General features: G+C 35.7%; 1 protein-coding gene across 7 annotated transcripts in view; it reads right to left on the minus strand.

The window, feature by feature from the left end:
- LOC106663267 (discoidin domain-containing receptor 2-like) overlaps window positions 1-16,538 on the minus strand; it is a 312,738-nt gene that overhangs the window by 80,065 nt on the left and 216,135 nt on the right. The window lies entirely within an intron of this gene.

The following is a 16,538-nucleotide window of genomic DNA, read 5'->3' on the forward strand; positions in this document are numbered from 1 at the left end:
TAACAAGAACATTTCAAATCAAGAAACGTACATTTTTGTTAAGGAAAAAACATATTTTGCAATTAAGTTAATGTGACGAAAATTACTATTAAAAACAACCATAAATCAATAAATAAAACGGATTGAACATAAATTCAATGTTAAAACTCTAAAACAGATCAAACTATTGTAGTACATATTCAGTATAACAACTTATTCATTAAACATATTAAAAAACAAATTAATAAATATTTTACCAATAAAAATATATTAATAAATAATATACTCTTAAGATGGAGTCTATGTACTTAGAAGAATGTTTTATCTTTTTCTGGACTCTACAATAATTAGCAGTTAAATTATAAAATTGCGTATGACTTCCACACATAATTACATACATATATGCATAAATAAAAGTAATATTGACCTAAAATTACATAGTTTTTTAATATGTGGTGTTTAATGACCGTTAGACAATGATTATTCGGAGATCTTGAGATGCGGTCTGGTGTCAAGTAGGTTTTAGAAAAATATTTTCTTTATCGTGCTAACGTTTCGATCTTTATTGAGATCATCTTCATCGCCTGGCATTTTTTACATTTTACGCTTACGTGTAGGACGTGAAAAAAAATGAATTTATATAATGATAGAAAATTCATTTTTTTATCTAAAATTTTCTAGCATTGTATAAATTGATATTTTTATTTCATCTTTAGGACCTGGGATTTATAAACATTATTTAAATTTTACAAATACATGTAGGATGTGAAAAAAAATGAATTTATACAATGCTAGAAAATTTTAGATTAAAAAAATATATGAATTTGGGCAATGCTAGAAAATTTTATATTAAAAAAAAGCTAAAATTTTCTATCATTATATAAAATCATTTTTAATATAAAATTTTCTAGCATTGCACAAATTCATATATTTTTTTAATCTAAAATTGTCTACCATTGTATAAATTCAATTTTTTCACATCTTACATGTATTTGTAAAATTTAAACAATGTTTATAAATCCCAGGCCCTGAAGATGATCTCAATAAAGCTCGAAACATGGCACGATAAAAAAAAATTTCTGAAGCCTACGTCAAACCAGGTTCTCACTATCTCCGAATATTTTATTTTTATTTTTTACGAGGGTTTGCAACAGTAGAGGTTATATCAACCCTCGGGGTGCCAGTGTTTTTGAAAAAAGCCCATTTGTAAGAAGGTCGGGTTCGAATGCAGATCCGATGGATTCGAACCCGGGACCTTTACCTTTCAGAGATGAGCGCCGTGTCAACGCCTAAACCGTTGTGGTCACCGATGCCTCTGACATCCTAAATGTATTTGTAAAATTTAAACAATGTTTATAAATCCCAGGCACTGAAGATGATCTCAATAAAGATCGAAACGTTGGCACGATAAAGAAAATGTTTTTCTGAAACCTACATCACACCAGACCGCATCTCACGATTTCTGAATAATTATCGATTAACGGTCACTAATCACCACACAAATTCAATGTTGACACATTTAAATAGATCAAATTATTATAGTACATAGTTTCAATTCAATATAATATTCTTTCAATCAATTAATTATTCTTTCTATGTAAGGTCTTGGTTAAGATAAAAAAGTAAGTGTCACGAGCGGGATTCGAACCCATGCCCAAGAAGGTCGTGGGTTCGAATCCCACTCGTGTCACTGACTTTCTTATCTCAACCAAGACCTTTCATAGAAAGAATAATTAATTGATTGAAAGAAGTAACTTGGTATAATGACCACGAAAACGTAAATCAATATAATATGTTTTTCATTAAACATATTATTGGATTCACTAGTTTTCGCGGTCCGCTTGACCAAATTCAATTAATTAAGCTGTATTTAAGGTATTGGTTGAGATAAAAAAAGTCAGTGTCACAAGCGGGATTCGAACCCAAGACTTTCGGCTAAATACGCCGCTGCTCTACCACTTGAGCTATCGTGACTTCGATCCACTCGGACACTAAGTTCCCATCTCAACCCCACCTTTTGAATTTTCCCTCCTTTTTTGCCATTTTTCAAATGTCGTGTAATCTATTTGATTCTCGGCGACAAATGAAATGGCCACGGCGACTTTTAGTGAAGATGTGTGGTGATTAGTGATAGTTAGTCCATGATTATTCGGAAATCGTGAGATGCTGTCTGGTGTGATGTAGGTTTCTGAAAAACATTTTCTTTATCGTGCCAACGTTTCGATCTTTATTGAGATCGTCTTCAGGGCCTGGGATTTACAAACATTGTTTAAATTTAACAAATACATGTAGGGTGCGGAAAAAAGTGAATTTATACAATTCAAAAAATACTTTTTTTTTATATTCAATATATATAGTGAAGTATACTTCATTTAACTTACTAAATTCAGTAGTTTTCGTGGTCCGTTTGACCAAATAATATCTTTCAATTAACTAGTCTGTATTCAAGGTTTTAGTTGAGATAAAATTCGAGAATGAAGTGGGTGAACTTAATAAGTTAAATGAAGTATATCTTCACTAAAGCTCTCCGTGGCCATTTCATTTGTCGCCGAGAATCAAACAGATTACACATTTGAAAAATGGCAAAAAGGTCGGAAAGTATAAATGGTGGGGTTGAGATGGGAATTTAGTGTCCGAGTGGATCGAAGTCACGATAGCTCAAGTGGTAGAGTAGCTGCGTATTTAGCCGAAGATCGTGGGTTCGAATCCCGCTTGTGACACTGACTTTTTTTATCTCAACCAATACCTTAAATACATATTAATTAATTGAAACATAGTCTACATAGCTACATAGTCAAATCAAAAATCTAAGAAAAATACCAAAAGTAACAAAATTTATCTTACTTTATTAATACAATATATTTTTTCTTTTTAAGAAAACAACCTTATCCTTGTCCCTCGTTGCACAACACAATTTGATAGATTGTTTTAAAAAGAGAAAGCCGTGTGATAGAGAAATACGATATTCCGTCGTTATTAAGGATGAGATAGGTGTAAAAAAGACATTGAATAATTCTCTTTCTGAATATGGAAACGTTGTACAAATCAACAATCCATCAAAACTGAACAAGGATTAATCGCCATTAATTAGGAAACGATAGGAATTACAATTCAATATCTAGATCAGTTTCATTGGATCCAAACCATAATAATTCATTCACAATGGTGATCTGTAACACTGATAAACAATACTGAGGCAAATATTTGATTAAATTTGGTCGAATATTGTAACAATAAAGGACAATTTATGTACAAGGAGCATAAAAACATGCTGGTGTGGAAAGAAAGTTTATTTCCGTTTGACCATTAGTCTATTAATCACATTGGAAAACGCATACATATACAGATAATCTCTATTTCAATGACGCCTACTTTTCTCCAGTTTAGTCAAAATTGGTCCACTTTCTCACGATTAAAAAAAAAGTATTTTATCGGCACAAAATTTACATTATCAAAACATACTTATTAGCAATTATAAATATTAATTTAACATTAATTAAACATTTGGTTTTTTCCATACTACTCAGGTGGCAGGCGCATATTGTAGCCAAAAATGGAATCTCTAATTGATTTTTATAAGCTCAAATCTGCACACGCATGTTTGGACATACACGTGTACAAAGTTGAGTCATTCATTTATCGCAATTCATAGGCAATAAAAGTGATAAATGGTGAATTGAGTATGTTGTTCGATCTTTTTTAAAAAGATCCTGCTCACAGTTAGTTGGTGGTTGTGGAACTACTAGATCTGATGATGAGCTAAAAGCTTGAAATCCGGACGTTGGAAACATCCAATTGTGTGCAGGAACAATCTTTCTAAAAAGATAGTTCCTGCTCGCAGTTAGTTCACATAATCTTACAATTCTTGTCCAGAGACGCGGTTGTAGATCTCCTTCAACTTGACGATGAGCGATAAGCCAGAAACACACTTACCCGATGCTACGCCATGCGATGCTACCCGATGCAACCCGACGCCTTGCCACGTTTTGGTGGGGTGTGCACATCTATCCGACGCAAGCACGCGTCGCGTACAGTCCACAGCGTTTATCACAACAATCACTATCACAATCGCAACGCATCTTTTGTTCTTTATGCACTATTTTGAGCAAAACCTTGTAATAAATTGTTAGTTAAATTTTATGAGCACAACCATCTAATAAATTGTTTGTTAAACTTAATTGTTTTAAATAAAGTTACTGCTAACAATCTAATTAAACGGTGTTTATAAAAACGTATGCAGTTTTGATCTCGTTTAATTTAGTTTACATTAAAATAACATGTTGTAATTAATATAACGACAAAATTACATGTACTTAGTATTTTGTAGTAGAATTCGAATAAATTGTTAGTTAAATTCATTATATCAAAAAATCCTATTCCGGTGTTTTGATTAATTTTCTACCAAACCATTAGAATTAATTTTTTAAATAAAAACTAATTAACTTTTAATCACAGTTAGTTTGGTTTATATTAAAATGAGTATGTTGTAATTAATATAACGACAATAATACATGTAGTTCGAATAAAAATATGAGTGTCCGGTTCTTTTGTCTTCGACTGTACGCGATGTGACCCGACGAAAATCTCGACAGTGGGGGTCGCAGAGCGTCGGGTACATGTGCACGGGGGTACTGCAACCTTATGGAAAATCGGAGTTTGGATTTGCGTCGAGTAGCATCGGGTAGCGCCGCATGGCGTAGCATCGGGTAAGTGTGTTTCTGGCTTATCGCTCATCGTCAAGTTGAAGGAGATCTACAACCGCGTCTCTGGACAAGAATTGTAAGATTATGTCGAAATGTAAGTTATGGTGTAACCAAACGCCCCTCAGACCAACACATCAGCAAAGTCTGGCGGGTCCAGACGGCCGCCCATCAAGTATTGATATTCCCAATTTAAAACACAGCATAACCAAATATTTATTGGTAAAAACAATGTGATAAATTAAGAGCAGAATTTTCTTTTATCGAGAAAAATGAAAAAAAAAATCAATTTTTCAGCGTATTTAAGCAGTATTTATGGGTGCTTATATTATATTACAAAATAAAAGAATTGTCGGAATTACATAAGATAATGTTGCTTATACTCAACTTTGGGACGAAATGAGTTAAGTAAACTAAGCATTCCGCAAAAAATACTCTTCCAATTTAAATTTAAAAACAAAAATTTAGACAAAAAGAAGAGAGACAGGTGCATTTCCCTGCTTAATTTGTCTTTCCTCTGAGGACAAGGATTGTCGGGGAAAGAGAACGTTTCGTGTATGAATGACAGGTTTTTGCGATCTCGTACACCTGTTTTTCAAATGTAACGCATCAATGGAATGAGGTTGTCGAGATCTATAAGCAAAATGCAATTTTAAAAATTTTTTTTTTGAAAAAACCTTATTATTCGTCGCAGGGGAACGACGTTTTCGGTAATGTGAAACGAATTGGTGCCAAATCGTTTTCTTACCTAACCGGTTCCAACTTTTTTAAATTATGCCAAGCCTCTTCCCTCAATCTATGAATCTATTTTGAATACCAGATGCACTTTCAAGTTGTAAATCCAATTATGGCCTTAAAAGTGAACACAATATTGGAAAAAGTCAGATTTGGACATGGCATTTTGCTATTTGAATTAATTTTGTCCTGAAGATTTATGAAGTTAAAACTAAGCACTCGTTGTAAAACAAGTTTAAAAAAACCGAAATTTTTCATATTCAGCCTACTAATTGATATAAAGTCGGAAACTTCTTTGGACTTTATTTGTCCTTTCTGGGAACATGACCCAGATATGTTTGAGCCGTTTAGAACTTGGCAAACTCAAATCAAGGGTTGAAGAGTATTTCAGTTTAAATTTGGTACGTAATATAAACAAATTTTAAATCCGAAATCTATTATTTTTCTTTCAAAGAGAAAAATATGATGTCATATGTATTTCCACCCCCGCATTTTATTCCGAAAAATAATATCCGTCTATTTATTCAAAGGGCTTCTACCACTTTTTCAGGATTATCTTAGACTTTCCGTTAGTCTGTACAAAGCCGGGTTGAACGGTTCCAGTGGGAAACGTTTTCGTTTTAAATATTGGATCGCCTCGTCCGAACGGCTTCATATTTTATTGGGCCACAATGGCCGAGAGGAAGCCGCACTAATAGCCTATTTATGAGGCATGATTTATCCTACAAGACTCGGCTCGCCAACGACCTGCTGGGGTTAACCGAAATGCTCTACCCTGCCCCATCCTTGTATACAATGTTAAATCCCCTAAACACGCGCCTTGGGATACGAACAAAATAAACCGTCCCACCGAGCGGCATTTATGCTCACGCTACTAGGAAAGTTATAGGATTTACTTGAGACCGTCTCTATTATAACTTGTCCTTCCCGTAGTACCGCTTACCTTAAATCTTCCGACATTGTTAATAGTTATGTAAGTTCAGGCAAACACAATTTACCTTTGTACTTTATAATGACCTACATGAAACACATATATTTGATATAGGGTGTTTTCTTACATTGAGCTAACGTGGGAGGTCATGGGTGTTATAAATTATCATTAACATTTAATGGTTACCAACATAAACTTACAGTTTAACTAGTGATAACAATTTGATCGAAAATTTATAGGATTTTGGGAATCTGAAATCCAATATTCTTGTACATGCCTCTCTCTCTCCTTACTCCCTTTCTCTCTCCCTAACCCACTCACATACACTCTATGTTTCTCTACTTTTCTCAATCTTTCTTTTTCTGTAACTTTGTTATATATCTATTTCTATCTCCCTACTTCTCTCTATGTTTCTCTCTTTTTCATGCACTCCGTTTCTCTCTCTCTCTCTCTCTCTCTCTCTCTCTCTCTCTCTCTCCTTTAGTCTTTCTGCTAAATAAAAATTCTTGCTGCTGTTTTTCGTCTTTATGCTAAAAAACGCTATCAGAAAATCAATTAATCAATCTGTCGGTCTCTCTCTCCCCCTCACTCACTCACTCTCTCTCTCTCTCTCTCTTCCTTTTTATTTAAGTAGTTTTATCTCCTTTGCTCACACTCTCTCTTTTACTCTTTCTGCCTCTAGTTTAGCTTTTTTTTCATTCAGTGTACATTCACTTACCCTCTTTCTAACACTCCGTACATTAAACACTCTCTCTCACTCTATCCCTCTCTAACTATCAATTTTTCTCTCTGTTGGATGTAAAAGAGGTCTAAGAAACTTAATTCTGTGTGGCTAAATAAAACGCTATCAGTAAATTAATCAATTTTTCTGTCTTTCTCTCTCTCTCTCTCTCTCTCCTTTAGTCTTTCTGCTAAATAAAAAGTTTCGCTGCTGTTCTTTCGTCTTTGTGCTAAATAAAACGCTATCAGTAAATCAATCAATCTGTCTGTCTCTCCCCCTCACTCACTCACACACACTCTCTCTCTCTCTCTGTTTTCCTCACTTTCTTCTATAGTTTAGAGAGTTCTCTCTCTTTTCATTCAGTTTACTCATTCACTCTACTTTCACATACCCTCTTTCTAACCACTCCACACTTTTATCTTTCTCTACTTTTCTCACTCTCTCTTTTTGTCTAATTTTGTTATAAATCTATTCCTATCTCCCTACTTCTCTCTATGTTTCTCTCTTTTTCATGCACTCCGTTTCTCTCTCTCTCTCTCTCTCCCTCTCATTCTCTCTCTTTTTCTCTCTCTCTCTCATTCTCTCTCTCTTTCTCTCTCTCTCTCTCTCTCTCTCATTCTCTCTCTCCTTTTCTCTCTCTCCTTTTCTCTCTCTCTCTCTCATTCTCTCTCTCTTTCTCTCTCTCTCTCTCTCTCTCTCATTCTCTTCTCTCTCTCCTTTTCTCTCTCTCCTTTTCTCTCTCTCTCTCTCTCGCTCTCTCTCTGTCCCTTTTATATATGCAGTTTTATCTCCTTTGGTCACACTCTCTCTTTTACTCTTTCTGTCTCTAGGTTAGCTTTTTTTTCATTCAGTGTACATTCACTTACCCTCTTTCTAACACTCCGTACATTAAACACTCTCTCTCTCTTTTGCCCCTTTATCTCCAGCTCCCTCCATATCCCATTTCTCCAGCTTAATTCTGCGTATGTAAATAAAACGCTATCAGTAAATCAATCAACCTGTCTGTCACTCTCTCTCCCTCCCACTCACTCTATCTCTCTCACTCACTCTCTGTTTCTCTTGCACTCTCTCCCCTTTCTGTTGCCAGAAACATACGTTAATCTCTCTCTCTTTCTCTCAGTTCTCTTTCCCTCTCTTTCTTCTATAGTTTAGAGAGTTTTCTCTCTTTTCATTTATTTCACTCATTCAATCAACTTTCACATACCCTCTTTCTAACCACTCTACACTTTTAACTTTTTCTCACTTTTTCTCTTTATCTAACGCTTCCTCCATACCTCCTCATCACTCTCTGTCCCTCTCCTTCACTCTCTGTTTATTTGTTTTCCTATCTGTCTGTCTGTCTCTCTCTCCTTCTATTCCTATATTTCCAACTTCACTTTCGTGGTCCGCTTGACCAATTAATATCTTTTAATTAATTAAGGCTTTTAATTGAGATAAAAAAGTCAGTGCCACGAGTGGGATTCAAACCCACGATCTTCGGCTAAATACGCCGCTGCTCTACCACTTGAGCTATCGTGACCTCGATCCACTCGGACACTAACTTCCCATCTCATTAGTCAAGCGGACCACGAAAACTAGTGAATTTAATAAGTTAAAATGAAGTACACATTCACTAAAGCTCTCCGTGGCCATATCATTTGTCACCGAGAATCAAATAGATTACACGACATTTGAAAAATAGCAAAAAGGAGAGAAAATTCAAAAGGTGGGATTGAGATGAGAAGTGTCCGAGTGGCTCGAGGTCACGACAGCTCAAGTGGTAGAGCAGCGGCGCATTTAGCCGAAGATCGTGGGTTCGAATCACCCTTGTGACGCTGACTTTTTTTTATCTCAACTAAAAACCTTAATTAACTTAAATATATTTCTAACTTTCTTTGTCAGCCTATCGGTTTTTAAAAATCCTTCTAAAAGCATTTTCGGTACTCAAACAAAAATAATTCAAAACTATTATTGTTTCGTTCTTTTTTCGTGATTTTGTGACATTTCTACGTTGCCGATACTTTCACATTAGGCCAATTTACGTTGTCGTTTGAAAAGTTTGCATTTTCTGTCGCATGATCTTCTGCCATTAAGTGTTCAATTTTGACTAAAATACTGTCAGTAAATCGTTTAAGCAATTTTCTGTTTACTACTAACATCCCGCAAAAGAAAAGAGCGTTTTGCCTGCCAAACCAATTCATTCAGATTATTTAGTTTTTGGCTTCTGACAAATCGATAGTCTGTACAAAAGGATCCTACTATTAAATAGAACTACAAGAAAGAATCAGTCTTGTCCGAATAGAACAGGGGTAATGCATACTTCCCCCAATATACCAATGGAAAGTCTTACATATTTGTATACAAAATATGGCTTTTTAGAATGCCAACAGACTAGTCGGAAAAAAGGAAATAATGCTAGGCCTAAGGAGGAGCGACTAAAAAAATCTGGAAGAATTAAAATAAATAAGATACCTTACTTTTTAAATCAATCTTTCTTAGTCGTAATTAATAAAAGAATTTATTTGGCCAATCGGACCACGAAACCTAATGGATTTAATAAGCAAAATGAAGTATACTTCATTAAAGTTTTCCGTGGCCATTTCATTTGTCGCCGAGAATCAAATAGATTACACATTTTAAAAATGGCAAAAAGTAGGGGAAATTCAAAAAGGTGCGGTTGAGATGGGAAGTTAGTGTCAAGATAGCTCAAGTGGTAGAGCAGCGGCGAATCTAGGCGAAGGTCGTGGGTTCGAATCCCGCTCCTGGCACTTACTTTTTTATCTCAACTAAAAACCTTAATTAATTGAAAAATATTAATTGGTCAAGCGGACCACGAAAACTAGTGAATTTAATAAACTACAAAAATTCGAAGAAATTTTCAGCTGTAAGGAAAACTTTACGGGGAAATTGAGAGGAATATTATTAAAAAATGAGCGAATTTTAAATATGGGAAGTAATTCAATTTCGATTTATAGCATACTCTTTCGCCACTCGTTCGGAAAATATTTCATATTACCGAGTGTATCAAAATGCAAAAAATTTTTTCAAAAAAGCGACTCATTGTGGAGTTCCAATTATCAAGTTTCGAACAAAGAAGAGTACCCAGCATTTCTTGTTAACCTTCCAATTCGCAATTCGATCCCAAGCAGGAATCCCTGATGCCTATAGCCAGGAACACACTCTCCCGATGCTACGCCATGCGACGCTACCCGATGCAACCCGACGCCTTGACAGGTTTTGGTAGGGTGTGCACATCTATCCGACGCAAGCACCCGTAGCGTACAGTCCACAGCGTTTATCACAATAATCACTATCACAATCGCAACGCATCTTTTGTTCTTAATGCACAATTTTGAGCAAAACCTTGTAATAAATTGTTAGTTAAATTTTATGAGCACAACCATCTAATAAATTGTTTGTTAAACTTAATTGTTTTAAATAAACTTATTAAATTCACTTGTTTCGTGGTACGCTTGGCCTATCAATATCTTTCAATTAATTAAGGTTTTTTGTTGAGATAAAAAAGTCAGCGTCACGAGGGAGGTTCGAACCCACGATCTTCGGCTAGATACGCCGTTGGTCCACCACTTGAAAAATGGCAAAAAAGAGGGAAAATTCAAAAGGTGGGGTTCAGATGAGGAATCCGTCCGAGTGGATCGAGGTCACGATAGCTCAAGTGGTAGAGCAGCGGCGTATCTAGCCGAAGATCGTGGGTTCGAATCCTGCTCGTGTCAGTGAAGTTTCTATCTCGACTAAAAACCTTAATTAATTGAAAGGTTTTAAATAATGTTATTCCGAACCATCATAATTAAATAATGTTTATAAAAACTTACGATTTTTTGATCTCGTTTAATTTGATTTACATTAAAATAAGCATGTTGTAATTACTATAACGACAAAATTACATGTACTTAGTTTGAAATGAACTACAAATAATATGAGTGTTCTGTACTGACCCTACCCGACGAAAATGATGTAATTTTGCGAGCAAAACCGCGAAATAAACTGTTAGTTAAATTTTATGAGCAAAACCGTGTAACAAATTGTTAGTTAAATTCATTATATCAAAAAATGATATTCTGGTGTTTTGATTGATTTTCTACCAAGCCCTTAAAATTTTTTAAAAAATAAAAACTAATGAATTTTTGATCTCGGTTAATTTGGTTTATATTAAAATAAGAATGTTGTAATGAATATAACGACAAAACTACATATACATAGTTTGAAATAAACTACAAAATTATGAGTGTTCTTTTCTGATGCTACTCGACGAAAATGGTGAATTGGTATGAGCAAAACCATGAAATAAATTATAAGTTAAATTTTATGAGCAAAACCGTGTAATAAATTGTTAGTTAAATTCATTATATCAAAAAATGATATTCTGGTGTTTTGCTTGGTTTTCTACCAAGACATTAAAAATTAAAAAAAAACTAATGAATTTTTGATTTCGGTTCATTTGGTTTCTATTAAAATAAGTATGTTGCAATTAATATACCGACAATAATACATGTAGTTTGAATAAAAATATGAGTGTCCGGTTCTTTTGTCTTCGACTGTACTCGATGCGACCCGACGAAAATCTGGACAGTGGAGATCGCAGAGCGTCGGGTACATGTGCACGGGGGTACTGCAACCTTATGGAAAATCGGAGTTTGGATTTGCGTCGAGTAGCATCGGGTAGCGCCGCATGGCGTAGCATCGGGTAAGTGTGTTCCTGGCTTATGAAGCATAACGTCTCATGGACAATAAACCAACGTAAAGCAACATACAGGAAATAACACGTGGCGGAAACGCACTTGAACAGGAAACACTCTTTCCGTGAGATTTATTTATAAATACCAATATTAATATACGTGTAAATAATGTTTCTTTTGTCGTAAGAAAAAAATATGATTTCTTTTGATTTATCATTTCATAAAGTAAACGTGCTAAAAATTCCTAGGAAAGTTCTATGGATTTTTTTATGGCTTCGTTTCCAAATTTATCATACGTTTTTTAACGATCATTATATCATTAGAATATATTTGTAAGCAGATCGATTACAAAATGCTGATAAGCATCTGTAGGTACGTAATTGTACAATATTGACGATATTCACTAATTTCGTGGTCCGCTTGACCAATTAAAATCATTACAATTAATTAAGGTTTTTAGTTGAGATGAAAAAATTTAATGGCACGAGAGGGATTCGAACCCACGACCTTCGGCTAGATACGCCGCTGCTCTACCACCTGAGCTATCGTGACCTCGATCCACTCGGACATCAACTNTGGGGAGTTGATGTCCGAGTGGATCGAGGTCACGATAGCTCAGGTGGTAGAGCAGCGGCGTATCTAGCCGAAGGTCGTGGGTTCGAATCCCTCTCGTGCCGTTAACTTTTTTTCATCTCAACTAAAAACCTTAATTAATTGACGATATTATTGCAATATAAAATGACTTGACTAGATATAGATGTTATTTTCAGGTATAGTATGCTGTGCCCTTTAAGATTTATTCCCTCGTACTCTGCCTAAATCACATCAGTGAGTTCTATTTCATCAAGAAACTTGATAAATAGGCTTGGTTTCAGTGGTTGAAGCTCTTTTATGGTCACATTATACATCCCAAAACACTTCCTCCTGCGGGCTAGTGTAGCTCCGCAGTTTGTTAGTAGATGTGTTCGTGTCTCCTCTGCCTCTTTGCGGAATCTGCATGTGCCATCTTGGATTATTCCTATCTTCTTTAAGTGTCCATTTAACTTGCAGTGTCATGTTAGGAATCCTATTAGGCTTCGCGGTTTGTTCCTGCTTCCCTTGACACATTCTGTACTTTTTTTCTTCCAAAATTGGTTAGGAGATTCTTGGCTTGTCTGTGTCCAATGAGTGAATTCCACAGTTCCTTCATTTTCTTTTTGTCCTTCTGAAATACTTGTTAATAATGTGGGTTCCTATGCCACAGAAGGTTCAGGTCCTATCAGCGATGTAGCAGCTCCTTGCCATGCAAGGGTGTCCACTTTCTCGTTGCCTTCTGCTCCCATATGTCCTGGGCTCCAGCAGAGGCTTTGTTCTGCGTACCTAATATGTTTATTTTGGTTTTGCAGTTCAGCACCATCCTTGAGCTACTGATATTTGAGCTTAGTGCTTTGATGGCTGCTTGGCTATCTGACATGCCTATATTCTTGTTTTTGTACCCTTTCTTAGGTTGAGTTGGGTACATCTGTGGATTGCGTGAATCTCAGCTTGGTAGATACCAGTGTATTTTCCCATGGGTTCTGAGTATTTGGTTCCAGGTCCAAATGACTTGACTACATCAATCTTAATGATTTTAACATTTTGAAACGATATGACTTCAACGGAAATCTGTTTCTATTTCGTGATCTTTTTTTGACAATAACTGATGCTTCTAAAACAATTTCCATCGGTTTGTTGTTCAAGGATCTTCTTCGATGGATGTCCGCATGTTTCAACCGTCCCTACCGTCTCTTTTGGGAAAGAAGAAAATCTCAAAACTGAGGCAGTTGTTTTGATAATTTTTTTCTGTGGTGGGACTAAATTAGTCAATACAGCCAAAACACATATTGTTTAAAGCGTGGGTTCCATTTTATTTCCATGTATATTTGTCTGTGTAATAAATTTTATTTGTATTTGTAAAAATTGTTATATTTCATAATAAGAAATTGTGCGGGGAATTGATGTATGAAGGGTTGAAGGAATAGCGGAAATTCCGACCTTGTACACGTCGATAAACCTGTTATGTATTTAGTGATGAAGACCCCGTTCGCCCGTCATTATTCTCTCGGATCCATCAGAAACTTTTTATATTACTGTAAAGTAGTTTGTGCTCTCGTCGTACCCTCGCGATACCGTGCCATCCATGGGGGCGACCCGATAAATATAAATAGACCTTACGACGGTAAGGAAAACTAGGCGAAACTGGAAAGAACGAGGGGCGGAAGGGCCAAAGCCCCCAAGGAGAAATACAAATACAGCACGCGGTAAACAAGTCCATCTCGAGGGCACGTAGTACTTTGGAAATTTAATTTTCCGAATTCTAACTCCACGTTCGGAGAGTTAGAAGTTTTAAAGCAGTTACCTCGCTCGCTTCACCAGCCTGAATCCGACGATTCTAGATTTGAAATGTCTGCCGGAAAGCTCGGCATTCTTTTACAGATAACAGTATTAATTAAAACAAAGGAACCCAGCGATATGTGGAAGTTAATGAACTATACAGATAAACAAACACTTCCCATGGTTTAAATCTTCCTCAATCACACTCTCTCCATCTCTATCTTTTTTCTCCCTCTTTCTCTCTCACTCTCTCTCACTAACACTATTTCTCACTTTCTCTATTCATTTACTCTCTCTCTCTCTCACTCTCTCTCTCTCTCTCTCTCTCTATTCATTTACTCTCTCTCTCTCTCTTTCTCCTTCTCTATCTCTCTTTCTCACTAACACTATTTCTCACTTTCCATATTCTTTTACTCTCTCACTCTCTCTCTCTCACTCTCTCTCTCTCACTCTCTCTCTCTCTCATTAACACTATTTCTCACTTTCTCTATTCATTTACTCTCTCTCTCTCACTCTCTCTCTCTCTCCCTCTGTATCTATCTCTCTCTCGCTTTCTCACTAACACTATTTCTCACTTTCCATATTCTTTTACTCTCTCTCTCTCTCACTCTCTCTCTCTCTCTCTCTCTCTCTCTCATTAACACTATTTCTCACTTTCTCTATTATTTTAGTCTCTCGCTATAACACTATTTCTCTCTCACTATACTGCTGTCCAAATCATTAAAGAATCTTGGTGTCAGTGGATGAAACATTGTCTTGGTCAGAACAAACCATCGATATTTGTAAAAAAACTTTCCAAAGCCTTTGTCAGCTGCGAAAAATACAGATTGATCTTCCACCTGAGGTAAAATTACAAATTATAAAATCTATGTTGTTCCCAATCTTCGATTATGCTTCCCTATAATATAAGTAAAAAAAAAATTAGAAAAACTACAAAAAGCACAAAATGCTTGTATAAGTTATGTTTATAATATCGAATACTTTGATCATGTCACACCGTATTATGCCAAAGGGAAAATTTTAAAAATTAAAGAAAGAAGAGCACTAATACTCTCGATGTTCTTAATAAAATTATTAAAAAGACAAAATCCATCATATCTGATAAATAACTTCAAATTGTATAAGCCTACCCATGACTAGAATACTAGATATGATAAACATAAATTTATATTGTCTAAAACCAGAACTGCAATCTACAATGCATCTTTTCTAGTAAAAGCAATCAATAATTATAATAAAAACAACCTGTACAATTGACTACTTCTTCCATATGTAAAAGCGAAATCTATATTAAAAGAAGAGTTCCTGACAAAATACAATAATAGATAAAAATGTCTCTCTCTCTCTCTCTCTCTCTCTCTCTCTCTCTCTCTCTCTCTCTCCCTCTGACTAACACTATTTCTTACTTTCTCTATTATTTTACACTCTCACTCTCTCTCACTAACATTATTTCCCACTTTCTCAATTCTTTTACTCTCTCCCCCTCTCTCTCACTATAACAATATTTCTCACTTTCTCTATTCATTTACTCTCTCTCTCTCTCACTCTCACATACACACACATAATTTCTCACTTTCTGTATTCATTTACTCTCTCTCTCTCTCTCTCTCTCTCTCTCTCTCTTTCTCTCTCGCACGCACACACACACACAACTTCTCACTTTCTCTATTCTTTTACTCACTCTCTCTCTTTTTCTCTCTCTCTCATTAGCCCCCTTTTCTCAGTCCACACTTTATTTCAACCACACACATTATAACAGGCCTCCACCTACCTAGAGTAAATTTTTACATAATTACTTCATTTTTTTATAACCCTTTGTTTTCGAAAAATTGTGTGTGTGTGTGAGAGAGAGAGAGAGAAAATGAGAGAGTTAGAGAGGAAGGGAGAAGAAGAGAAAGAAAGAGAGAGAGAGGGAGTGAGAGAGAGGGAGAGAGAGAAAGAGAGAGAGAGAAAGAGAATTTGAGAATTTAGTTGGATTAAGTACGTAAAGAAGAATAATGAAAAATGTTAAAATGAGAGAGTTGGAGACGAAGGGAGAAGAAGAGAAAGAGAGAGAGAGAGTGAGAAAGAGAGAGAGAGAGAGAGAGAGAGAGAGAGAGAGAGAAAGAGAATTTGAGAATTTAGTTGGATTAAGTACGTAAAGAACAAATAATGAAAAATGTTAAAATGGGAGAGTTGGAGACGAAGAGAGAAGAAGAGAGAGAGAGAGAGAGGAAGAGAGAGTGAGAGAGAGAGAAAGATAAAGAGAAAGAAAGAGGAAGAGAGAGAGTGAGAGAGAGAGAAAGAGAGAGAGAGAAAGAAAGTGGAAGAGAGAGAGTGAGAGAGAGAGAGAGAAAGAGTGAGAAAGTGGAAGAGAGAGAGTGAGAGAGAGAGAGAGAAAGAGTGAGTGAGAGAGAGAGAGAGAGAAAGAAAGTGGAAGAGAGAGAGTGAGAGAGAGAGAGAGA

Source organism: Cimex lectularius, unplaced genomic scaffold (genome assembly GCF_000648675.2).
Source record: "Cimex lectularius strain Harlan isolate CLEC.00 unplaced genomic scaffold, Clec_2.1 scaffold80, whole genome shotgun sequence".
Classification (NCBI taxonomy): domain Eukaryota; kingdom Metazoa; phylum Arthropoda; class Insecta; order Hemiptera; family Cimicidae; genus Cimex; species Cimex lectularius.